General features: G+C 35.6%; 1 protein-coding gene across 1 annotated transcript in view; it reads right to left on the bottom strand.

The window, feature by feature from the left end:
* The window catches only part of LOC120485289 (serine/threonine-protein kinase Sgk1), a 33366-nt gene extending 21790 nt beyond the window's left edge, over positions 1-11576 (bottom strand). Inside the window, exon 1 of the mRNA XM_089122540.1 lies at positions 11558-11576. The gene's annotated coding sequence lies outside the window, so the exon portion shown is untranslated. The remainder of the gene's footprint in view (positions 1-11557) is intronic.
* Between the last annotated feature and the right edge of the window lie 1268 nt (positions 11577-12844).

Genomic DNA, 12844 nt, shown 5'->3' with positions numbered 1-12844 from the left:
TTTGAATTATGTTGAGACGGCACACATTGCCAGCCTGTGACTTTTGACTTTCTCCTCTGCTCTTTAATAAGCTTCCATCATAGATGAACTAAAGAAAGAAAAAGGTTGTGCTGTGTCGACAAGGAGGGCTCTATTTTGGAGAGCGTATACGGTACGCTGACCCTTCAAAACAATAGTGAACATGTGGAATCTGACAAACAGAGGGAGAGCTTGAACCAGGATAATCTCACTAGGAGTGTTGAGGGGATCAGGTTTTGACAGGCTAGGGTCTGATTGTAACCCACCGAAGCTAGTCATGTGCAAACAAAGCATGCTGTTATGCAGTCCCAAGTCTGTTTATAATAAGACCGTGATGATATATAGTAATACTAAGAAATGAAACAAGGCTCATTTCATAGTCTAACTCATAGTTGGAGGCAAGAGAAAGGTCAGATTCTTGTGAAAAAGAAGTTCAAAGTATTGTTCTCACTTTATATGTGGCTTTAAGTACTATATTTACATCGAAAAATAAATACAATTAGCTTATTGTGTTCGTGTTGTTTTGTAAAACACTTCTGATGTTATACGAGTAAGGTTATACATAAATTAATTACAGCTGTTACACGCTTGTATTTTTAAGTGCAATTTAAAAACATGTATGTATAATAAACTATTAATTTAAATAAAATATAATAATATAATATAATAATATAATATAAAATAAAAATGTAGTAGTACTTAAAGCCATTTAATATAAAGTGGGACCAATAGACTATGGCTATATATGCACAAAACTATAGCTACCGTGTCCTTGTTACATGTTACATGCAACTACAAATGATGCATAATTACATGGATCTAACCCTAAACCAAACTCTAATCCTAACCATATAATTAATATTACTTAATACTTAAATGTATAATTACACTGCAACAAGGACACCTTAAAATAAAGTGTGACTGTACTTATAATAGCCTATTAATTAAAGAAAAGGCAATTTAAGTGTACTTAAAGGAGTAATTACAGTACTATTTTAAGTACACTTAAGTAATTACTTTGTAATAATGTCAAATTAAAAGTATTACTTTAATATACATCTTAAATATGCTTGCTTATTTTAACTGCAGTGTGTTATTCGATATTACATTCAGAGTAATATTTTATTTTTTCATGTACTAAAATGTAACTTCATTACAAATACACAACATACAAGTTTCAATAGAAATTCCATGAAAGTAAATAAAAATGCTTGTCACTATTCAGCATATGAAATTACATTAAAGTTGTACTTAAGTAGGTGGGTCGGAAAAATTAATCATGTTTAATCTAAATCTGACCAATTAACACATGCAGTGCACACTTAAATATATTCTTTTCAAAATTAATATGTGTCTAATCAGTTATAAAGAGGAACTTCTTTTTCACAAGAGATAGTTAACCTAAAATAAATTCAGTCATCATCTTGAGATAGCCTATGTTTTATGCTCTTCAAACAAATACTATGTTCAGAAAATGAAAGGGACCAAAAGAGAGGGGCTGTTCTAGAACTTTCTAACAAAGAAAAGTAGAGAGCGCCTCTTCATTATTTACGAAGGGAACACTGCATTCCGATACTTGAGCCGATAGAAAGATAACTCTAGGGGTATCACTGTTCCTGTATACCTCCCTCGGCCTCCTCTTGTCGTCTCACAAATAATTGCTAGTTGCTACCATAGTGAGGTCAAGTTCCACGCACATGTGAAATATGCGGTTGTAGAGTCCCAGCGGAGAAAGAATGTACTGTACACGTTACAAACTGACGTCACAGATTAACATCACATGCCGACAACCCTCGGGGTTTAAAAGTAAACGCACATAGAGTCAAACACGCACCAGCTGAAATGTGCCTTTGGCGCTTTTATGAAAACATCTTACGTTTAAACTCCAGAACTTAGTGACACCACAGTGCCTGCACTCTCAGAAAAAGGTACAAAAGCTGTCACTGGGGTTGTACCTTTTCAAAAGGTACACTTTTGTACCTAAAATGAACATATCAACACTTAAAATGTACATTTTAGTACCTGAAATGTACATATTAGCACCGGAAATTTACATATTAGCACCAAAGATTTACATATTATCACCAAAAATTTACATATTAGCACCTAAAATGTACATATTAGCACCAAAAATTTACATATTAGCACATAAAATGTACATATTAGTACCTAGAATGTACATATCAACACTTAAAATGTACATAATAGCACCTGAAATGTACATATTAGCACCTAAAATGTACATATAGCACCTAAAATGAACACATCAACACTTAAAATGTACATATTAGCACCTAAAATTTACATATTAGCACCTAAAATGTACATATTAGTACCTAAAATAAACATATCAACACTTAAAATGTACATATTAGCACCTAAAATTAATATATCAACACTTAAAATGTACATATCAACACTTAAAATGTACATGTTAGCACCTGAAATGTACATATTAGCACCAAAAATGTACATATTAGCACCAAAAATTTACATTTTAGCACCAAAGATTTACATTTTAGCACCTAAAATGTACATATTAAAATAAACATACCAACACTTAAAATGTACATATTAGCACCTAAAATTAATATATCAACACTTAAAAAGTACATATCAACACTTAAAATGGACATATTAGCACCAAAAATTTACATATTAGCACAAAAAATTTACATATTAGTACCTAAAATGGACAAAAGTGTACCTTTTGAAAAGGTACAGCCCCAAGGTGACCGCTTTCGTAGCTGTTTTCTGAGAGTGTGACGAAAACAGTGCTTACAATCTTGTAATGTTTCAAATGGTGGTTTCACTGAATTTAAAAACTCACTTTGAGATGTGTAGGACACTCAGAGGAAATCTTTAGGAGACTTGTTTTCTATAAAGTACTGTATATACGTAGACCGCATTTACATTATGTGGTTCAAGTGACCCAATTATGATTTTTCTTACGGATGTGACCCACAAACATGTAAGCAGGAAAAAAACACATGGATTCCGGTATTCTCAGAGAGGTTTCAGGCCTCATTCTGTCACAGTTCTGTCACCCTTGTCTGGGTTTCTCTTGATTTAGTGACAGAGCTGTGCCACTCCTGGTTTGTCATGTGTTTGTTTAGTCTGGTCGGTTGTGAGCACATGGCTGTCATGTTATTTCCTTGTGCCATGTGCTCTCCTGTCTATTGTCTAACCCCGCCCATCTTGTTATCTCGTTATTGTTTTATTTCCCCCACCTGCCTGCCTCGTTACCCTCTTATGTTTGTTCCCCTATTTAATCTCCCTGTGTTTGCAGTCCTGTGCTGATTCGTTGTCCATGTTCCTAGTGTTTCCTGTATCCTGCCTGATTCTGTCTAGTTTTCCCCCACGAGGGAGTTTTTGTTGTAGTTTTGTTTTGTGTTATTTACTTAATAAATATACCCATTGTTTTGCACTTGAGTCCTCGCACCTAAATCCATCCGTTCCGTGACACATTCAGAGGTGAAAATAAATAAACAGTCCATTTGAGTTCGCCATGTAAGCCGACAGATCGGATATTCCCCTGACAATGCGAGTCGTACGACATTGAAAACGTTATGGTGGTGAATGACGTCAACACATGTGGTGGACTCCAACCGTGATCACATGACTCTTTTTAATGGCGGAATGAAGGATTAAGTCCTACCCCAATGTTTTGCTTATGATCCATTGCAAAAAAAGATGTCAAAAATTGGGAATAAAGACTTGCAGTGTAAATTCGGCCATAGAGATCTTTGTCCAAAATTATTCATAGTGCATACCATGTGATAGCAAGATGTCAAATGAAAACCGAAAACACCAAACAGCCTATTTCACTACAGATGCGTGCAGGCCTGGCAAAGTATTAGTCACATTCCTCACTCCCCCACACAATCTTGGCTGGCACAAAAAAAAAAGAAAAAGAAAAAGTGATAACAATGTTATTGAATAGTGTGATGAATATAACGACCTATCCAGCTGTGAGTACATCACTGTAGCATGCTGGGAAATTATGTTGTAACGTTGCATGAGCAAGAAAATCTAGTCTATGATGTGACATTGTTTTATGTCTATTCTCTCAAATATTCAACACACACCACTGAGAAAACACCAGCTATATAGACCATTTCACAAGATGTAAACAACACTGGTCCAGAAGCACTTCCTGTTTCAGTTTTTTAACACTACATAAAAGCTGGGATAAAATACAACCAACAGAACATGTAAAACTGAAACAAAAAGTTAAACAAACATCTTTAAGATGTTTCCTTTACATGTAAAATAAAGAAAACAGTTACAAACTGAAACAGGAAGTGCTTCTGGACCAGTGTTGTTTACGTCTTGTGAAATGGTCTATATTCTCTGATGAAAATGTCAGTGATGTTCGCCAATGCAAAACTTGCCACTATAATTGAATTATTCTGAAAACTAATGTTGCTATAATATTCATCGATGGCCACTAGGCAATTGTAAGGCATTTGCTGAGGTGTTTGGGTTGTTATAGCATTCTGCGTCAAACTCCGCTCCTGGATGATGACCAATACTGCAGAGCTCCACCCAACTCTAAAACACCTGTCTGGAAGTTTCTAGTAATCCTAAAGACCCTGATTGGTTGGTTCAGGTCTTGTTCTTGTTTAATTAGGGTTAGCGCTAAACTCTACAGGTCAGTGATCCTTCCCTAGGGCATTTTTTTGACAGCCCTGCCCTAGGGCATTGACAGGTAAGGTGTGCTCGGATGGTTGCTAGGCAGTTGCTAAGGAGTTCTTTCTTGTTACGAGGTTGTTAATGTTTTTGAGATGGTTGTTGTTAGGTCCTTCTTGGTTGCTATGCCGTTTCTATGCAGTTTCAAAATGTTCTGAGTGACCATTAGGGTGTTGATAGACGGTTGCTAGGGCACTGCGAGGCAGTTGCTAAGATATTCTTTAGGGCTTTCTCAGTAGCTGAGCCATTTCCATGCAGTTTCTAAGGTGTTTATAATATGGAGCTGTGTGATTCTGGATAAATTGAGAATCACTTTTTTTTTGCTTTCTGACGATTAAATCAATCTCCTTCATTGTATTAACTAAATTTTTCCATTTCAATGAACTTAAAATTTTAAGGCAACCAGGTTACTTATTTTTTACAAGTTAAACCAACAATATTTTTTTAAAGTGTGTGGTTGGCATGTTTGAAATGGTCCCAAGGGCCTTCTTGGTTTATATGCCATTCCTATGTAGTTAACCATTAGGGTGTTGTTAGATGGTTGCTAAGGCATTGCCATGCAGTTGCTAAGGTGTTCTTGGTTTTTGTCAGGGCACTGCTATGTGGTTGCTAATGCACTGTAAAAAACTTGTTGTTGGTTTAACTTAAAAAAATGAAGTAACCTGGTTGCCTTAAAATTGTAAGTTCATTGAAATGGAAAAAGTGAGTTAAAACAATTAAGGAGATTGCTTTAATCATCAGAAACTCGAAATATTAAGTTATCTGAACCACATTAAGTATTTAAGTTGATTTAACAAAAGAAAAAAATGTTGTGATTACAAATCATGAGCATTTTTTTACGGTGTACATGTTAAAAATATGTTCATGATTTGTAATCGCAACATTTTTTCTTTTGTCAAATCAACTTAAATAATTAATGTGGTTCAGATAACTTAATATTTTGAGTTTCTGATGATTAAATCAATCATTGTGTTAACTCAATTTTTCTATTTCAATGAACTTTTTACTTCATTTATTAAGTTCAACCAGCAATATTTTTTACAGTATGTGTTTTCGCTGGTTACTATGTCATTTCTATGTGTTTGCTAAGGTGTTCTGAGTGACCATTAGGTTAGCACTGACAGAAGCACAGCTTATGTAAATTCGTAGGCCTGATTATCCCTTCCAATAAGACTGAGTTGAGTTTTTATTTGAACAGATTGTCCAGCCTGAAAGCAAAGCACATTCTCCTAACTGTATTTCATTACATTATGGCATGATGTCATCATATGTGAGGGATTACAGCCTTGCAGACTAGTATGAATATAAAATGTCATTCAGCAATCATCAAAAAATCGGGGTGGTATGAATGCCCTGATTATGGAGCTGTCAGTGGATAATTACTTTTAAATGAGATATCTTTAGGGTGACCTAGTCAAGGCAAAGTTTTATGAGGCACTGGCACTGACCCTCAAGAGACCCTCAATTTCCCTATTTATTGCTACACCGTTCGTTGTCTATGGCAGTTTATTTTATAATCCAGTTTCAAATCTGTTTTAATTTGTCACCTAAATCTTTTGATTATACTTCAAAAACGTCCTATCTCCCAATTTCATTGACGTCAGATTTAGCTCTTACATAAACATATGGCTTGGGACTGCAAGACATTTTATCCACTGCTTTTACGGTGCATTTTCCTCAAAATCAGCCCTTGGCGTCTCACCAGCACAGCTCAGTGACGTTGTTGTTCTCTAGGTTTTCTTTCTCATTCCCACTTTCTCTTTCCTCCTGTCTCTGGACATATCCACTCTAACTCTGGGGCTTCAGGTTAAGTTGAGTTAAATTAAGTGGTTGCGTAAGCTGGACATGAGAGACATTTCTGTCAGTTTGCCCTGGGCTTTTTTTGGTCGAATGACGGAGACTTTGGAACATCAGGTACAGCTGAGCTGTTGTGAAATGTGATCGATATCAGACAGTAAAACATCTTGATGCATTTGATGTTAAAATCAAATATTATATGTGTAAAAGCATGTGATTTTTTTTGTTGTTGATATATTTTAAAAGTGTTAAATTAAGTTAAATAGTTCTACATTTTTAGGTCAAATGCTCTTAAAAATGTTGTTGTTGTTGTTGTTGTATAATAATTTCACTTTTATAATTCACTCTTAGAAGAAATGGTTCTATTTAGAACCAGAAATGGTTCCATCCCCCGCTTCATATATGGAACTCCAAAATGGTTCTATATAGAACCATTAAAGGTTCTATACCTATATAGGTTCTATATCTTTTTTAAGAGTGTATAGAACCTTTTAGGGGTTCCAAATACGTAGCGCTGATAGAACCTTTTAATGTTCTATATAGAACCTTTTCTTCTAAGAGTGTTGGATCCTGGCCAAAGATGGTGAGATTCAGCCCAACTAATTTCATCAAATCAGTGGATTTAATACATTTCTATAATATAATCACATATTTTTTTTTTTTTGATTAAAGATTAGCAGACAAGTGTGGGCAATTTCACACTTTGACACACATTGATATTTGTTTTTTTATGCAAATGCTTCTTTTTGCTAGTCAAATACTGTTTCCATTTAAGACTGAATTATGTGTCCTGTATTTCTTTTTTACAAGCAGAGAAATTCAGGAGAGAGTTTAACCTATTTTGTGATGTATAAGATTCATGACATAACAGTCCTAACATGGGAGCTCATGAGGTCACTTCATAGTTTGGTGGATGTTATCCAACTAACATGACACTATTTTCTGCTTGAACAATGTTACATTATATGCCTTTAGGAAGGAAAGAGAGAAAGGTTGGATAAATGCAACAGACCTTTTAAATCAACTGAATTTTTCAGACTGACCATCATATCAATTAGCCCAGAATATAAATAACTAATAATACAATGCCTAAAGCTGTCAGAATGGAATGCTTAGACAGTTCAGCTATTCTGAACAGGGTTGCTGACGTGAACCTCTGGTGATTTTCGTCATGGCAAATTGGAAAATTTGTATTAAATTGATTTCCTTTAGGCTCCCCACTGGACATGATGTCCACATACAGCAGCAGTCAATGGGGAATTGTTTGCAAATGTGCCGCCCAACCACGCACACCCTCATTCACCATGAATAGAGCTTTTATTTATAGGCCTCCAGATTGGGGTGATGCCGTGGCTACGGAGACAGCGCTCCAGCATCCCCGTCACACGGGACAGTTCTCACAGGGCTGATGTGGCTATGAAGCATCTCATTACCATGGAGAAGAAGAACACGACCTTGAGTCATGGAAAATCACAGCTGAATCACCCAGAATCTCACTTAAAATAAAAGAGAGGATCGAGATAAAGCGAATAACAGAGATAACCCAGATGGGTTTATGAGGGTGCCCAGGGCTGAATATTAGAAATGTTGCCAATGCAGACAATGTTCCTGGAGCACCACCCACCTTTATTTTATTACAGCGAATTCAACAACAACAACATTTGCTGGATATATGTTTTCGTTTTGTTTGGCCCTTGCAAACATTGTGTCCACAGAATTTCCATCTTATTTTCCATCTTGTGAAAAAAGGCATAATACGGGACCTTTTACTTGACTATGTTATCAAAAAGCTGTTCCTGTTCATCATCTCAGAGTCAGATAACTGCCTTCTATAAATCAACATCCAAATGCTTTGAACAACTCATCATAACATCCAGTACATGATATACATAATTCACCCATTATATTGCTAAATGTACCCGATTTTTCATATCAACAGAAAAAACAACAGGCTTCTCTTGAGACCTCCTGCTTCAGTCCAAAGTAATTGATATGCTATAAATCCCGCCCGCGCATTGACGTAAGGTATTTTGAGAAGTAGAGAACACACTCTCAGAAAAAAAAAGGTACAAAAGCGGTCACTGGGGCTGTACCTTTTCAAAAGGTACACTTTTGTACCTTAAGGGTGCATATTAGCACCTAAAATGAACATATCAACACTTAAACTGTACATATTAGTACCTGAAATGTACATATTAGCACCTGAAATGTACATATTAGCAATAAAAATGTACATATTAACACATAAAATGTATATAGCACATAAAACGTACAAATTAGTACCTAAAATGAACAAAAGTGTACGTTTTGAAAAGGTACAGCCCCAGTGACAGCTTTCGTACCTTTTTTCTGAGAGTGCACCTGTGATTTCAAACCACATTTTAGAGACTGATTTTGGTTCACTGCTCTTTTATAAAGCAAAATTTTATAAAACAGCCTATACAATTTAAGGCATAATGAATGTATTCGTGTAGATCCCTATGCACAAGTAAATGTTTAGCCAAACAAGCACCATTAATGATTTTGTAGTAAAAGCATTGGTATTAGAAAAAGAGATCTCACAAGTTTTCACAGCAACGCACCAACTTCACAAGCACACCAACCCTGAAAAGAGGCCACAGTAAATCTCTTCAATCTCTGGGCTCAATCTTTAAGCTTTACATGTTATATCACCAACGGCTCTTGTTCAGCAAATTGAAGGATTTTTTTTTTCTTTTTTTTCGCTGTGCCATTTATCCTAGAAAAAAAAATCCTCTAAAAGGAAAGAGTCAGATATAGGGTAATACATTTTTCTAGCTTTTAATTCATGTTCTTGCCCTCACAATAGAAGTGTGATGCATAAGTGGTTTTGGAAATCAATTTGCAACTAAGATGATGTCATCAGTTAGCTGTCAATGTTCAGATTAGTTTTTTATAGAATGACGACAACAGTATTTTCATCACTTTATAAGATTATTAAACAGTATTATAATTATTATTCAGGAATATTCTTTTATTTATTTAGATCATAATTTGTGTTAGGGATCTGAAAACTTAACTATTAAACTCCTATGCAGTTCCATTGAGAATCTAAACAGGCATTTATTAAACATTTAGCAGAAAGGGTAAATAACGGCACGGTCAGAATGTTCAATGGTGACGATATTGATCATTTTCTGGTTACCGGGTTTAACAGCTGAGTCCGGTTGCAGATGGATAGGTGAGGAAGAGGACACACCATTGAAGGAGCAAAGTTGGTAACAGGTGAGCATTTAATCCAAACAGAGATTGTTGGACTATACTAGAGATATGGTTCTAAACTTGGAGATTCAGCTTGAGTTCAACGATGGAGATCACTGCATAATTACAGGCCAAACCACCAAGGAGTCTGTATCCATTAGTGAAGGAGTATCCAAACAAGGTGCGACTGAAAGGTGTGTGCTCTAGACGCTTTCAGCAGTAACTTCCAGCAGACAATCCATAACAAGTAAACTTAGTATTAGCTGCTATTTTTTGCCAGTCAAAGAAAAGTAATGTTACTTGGCCAAACTGAAATGTGACACTTTCAGACCCGTTGAACAAAAATTGGAGACAAGAATGTTTTTCTACCGACGTGTCTGATTTACCGCATCACTCTCAGAAAAAAAGGTACAAAAGCTGTCACTGGGGCTGTATCTTCAAAAGGTACACTTTTGTACCCAAAGGCTGCATATTGGTACCTTAGTGGTACATAGCACCTAAATATTAGCACCTAAAATGTACATATTAGGACCTAAAATGGACATATTAGCTCATGAAATGTACATATTAGCACCTAAAATGTACATATTAACAACTAAAATGTACTTATTAGAACATAAAATGTACATATTAACACCTAAAATGTACATGTTAGCACCTAAAATGTACATATTAACACTTAAAATGTAATATTAGCACCTAAAATGGACAAAAGTTTACCTTTTGAAAAGGTACAGCCCCAGTGGCAGCTTTTGTACCTTTTTTTCTGAGAGTGCAGTGTTCAAAACTGTGGCGAGCGCGGCGGCGGGGCTCTCCTTATTAGCTAGACTTCTTACATGCTTGCTAACCTTTTTTCAAGGTGGGTCTCCATGACAGCATGTTGGATGGATCTGTGCAGCGTTGCGTTGTTTATGATAGGCTACTAACTTTTCAATGCTGAATTCAAAACTATTCAAAACTGGTCCGCTGTCAATGTGTTTGCGTGCGAATATGCGCTGCATGCAACTCTGCAGTCAAATAGCTACAACTTTTCCCATCTTAAATTGTAAAAACACGGGAATCAATATGTGGCGGTCAGCGTGGGCTGTTGTTGGGCTGTTGTTGTGGGCTGCCACTAAATGTATGGGAAACACTGTACTGGATATCACTCAGATAAACATAGCTATTTTAACACCTCCGTCTCCCTCTTTGTTAGAAAACCTTAACATTTTTATTTTTAAAAATTGCGTTTGCACCCCACAGCTCAACAACCTGCTCATCACCTTAACTTTCACTGGATTAAGTAGTCAATGCCATATTATCTAGTAAACACGAATAAACAAATAGAACGGAAGTTGGGCCAGCTCATCACCATGGTAACGTGTCTGATTGAGGTGCTGATGAGAGACAGGTGCAGGTAAATAGTATTGGAGTGAGGGGGAGCACTGTGACAGGCAGGATTTCTCATCCACCTCCTCGTCTGTTCATCACAGCTCTCTCTCTGAATCATATCACATCACTCCTCCACACCCTATGGCCTCAACTCTCTTTCAGAGCTGCTAGAACATTCATTGGTGTGTGATGGACAATTCTCCTCAACATTGATCAATGTTTGTCAAGGAACTTATTTCAAGGAATTTATTTCATTTCATGCATGTCAACTGATTTTATTTAAAACTTTTTTAAGGGGCCAAATAGCTGGAAAATCTTAAAGGTGCCCTAGAAAGTGTTGAAATAATATTTTAATTTTGTCTCTGATATATCTACACAGATTTGACTTATTTAAGGGCATTAAAATGGTTTTACGGGTCCATTTTCAAATTGTCTCTAGAATGAAATGGTCTGTTTTTACCTTATTTGGAAGCATCATGAAAAATAACGAGGAGTTCTGCTCTGATTGGCTGCTTCACTGTTCCGCTTCACACACACTCTGAAATACAAGCGTGAAAAATAATCATACGTCAGTTTTCAAAAGTTAAAACATTTTAACAAGTGGACTAACGTTAGATGCCTCTATCTGTGATCAAATAATGTAGCTTGTTGATTGAATAGATGAAAGCACAATTATTTGACAAAAGGGAATTTACATATGTATTATTTTGTAGATTTATACAGGCAAGAAATATTAACCTCAGTGTAAATACTTTGTCATATACTATTTAGTCATGTATGCTCGTTTCTTGGAGTTTGCTATTGTTACTGTACTAGGATCTTGCGAATTTTGTGAATTTTGTGATTTTTGACCCTATTTTATTATGTAATGTTTTAAAAAAGTTAAGCTTGCGATAATGTTAATTAATATAATAAATTATTACTGAATTATTATTGAACCTAGACCATTCACTTTATTTACCTGATATGGTCATATTTCACACATTCAACCCCTATAGCATATTTGTTTAGAGTATTAGACTACACATAAGAACAAATATATCTTTCCTTTTTAAAAAAAATGCGCTTAATTAAGTTTTAAATGAAAATCTTAAAAGTATATTTTTAGAAAGCTGTACTTACTGATAGTATTAATATACACTTAAGGGTACAGATTTAAAAACTGCACTTTCAAATTATTTTTTGGACAAGATTATTTTTTTAAATTTGTTTAAAATTGGTAAAAGTGATAACAGCAGGTTAAATTCAGATTTTGACGCAGGTGTTGTTGACATCTCTCTTTTTTTTTTTGCTCTGTTATTTCTTAAACGACCATCGTTTTTCTTCTCCTTTTTTGTTGTCTGTTTTCTATCTAACCTCATTTATCTTCCCTGCCCTCATATTCTGGAATGTCCATGTTCATTTGCAGAGCTGATTTTTCCCCCCGGGCACCTACTCTTCTGCCACCGCCCAAGAATTCCTCAGATAAAGAGACAATACAGAGTTTGTACAGCATGTTCTGACCCTGGCTCTTCGTGTGATGATAGGATTAGCGGACATATTTTTTCTTATCTGTTTTCATTGATTACGAGTTGTTGAATTGGGCCACGCTCATTACACTAACTGTGAATTTCTCAATTTACACATTGATAGAGATGTACTGTAGGTCATGTAAAGACAACATAAAATCAGTTTGACCCTTTTGACTGTCTTAAAGGTCCCCTGACATGGGCTTATTTTATTATTTTATAATATTTCTTGGGTTGCC

The sequence above is a fragment of the Pimephales promelas genome, chromosome 18 (assembly GCF_988280905.1).
Source record: "Pimephales promelas chromosome 18, fPimPro1.hap1.1, whole genome shotgun sequence".
NCBI lineage: Eukaryota > Metazoa > Chordata > Actinopteri > Cypriniformes > Leuciscidae > Pimephales > Pimephales promelas.
The sequence above is the reverse complement of the archived record's forward strand: the minus strand, read 5'-3'. Positions and strand labels throughout refer to the sequence as shown.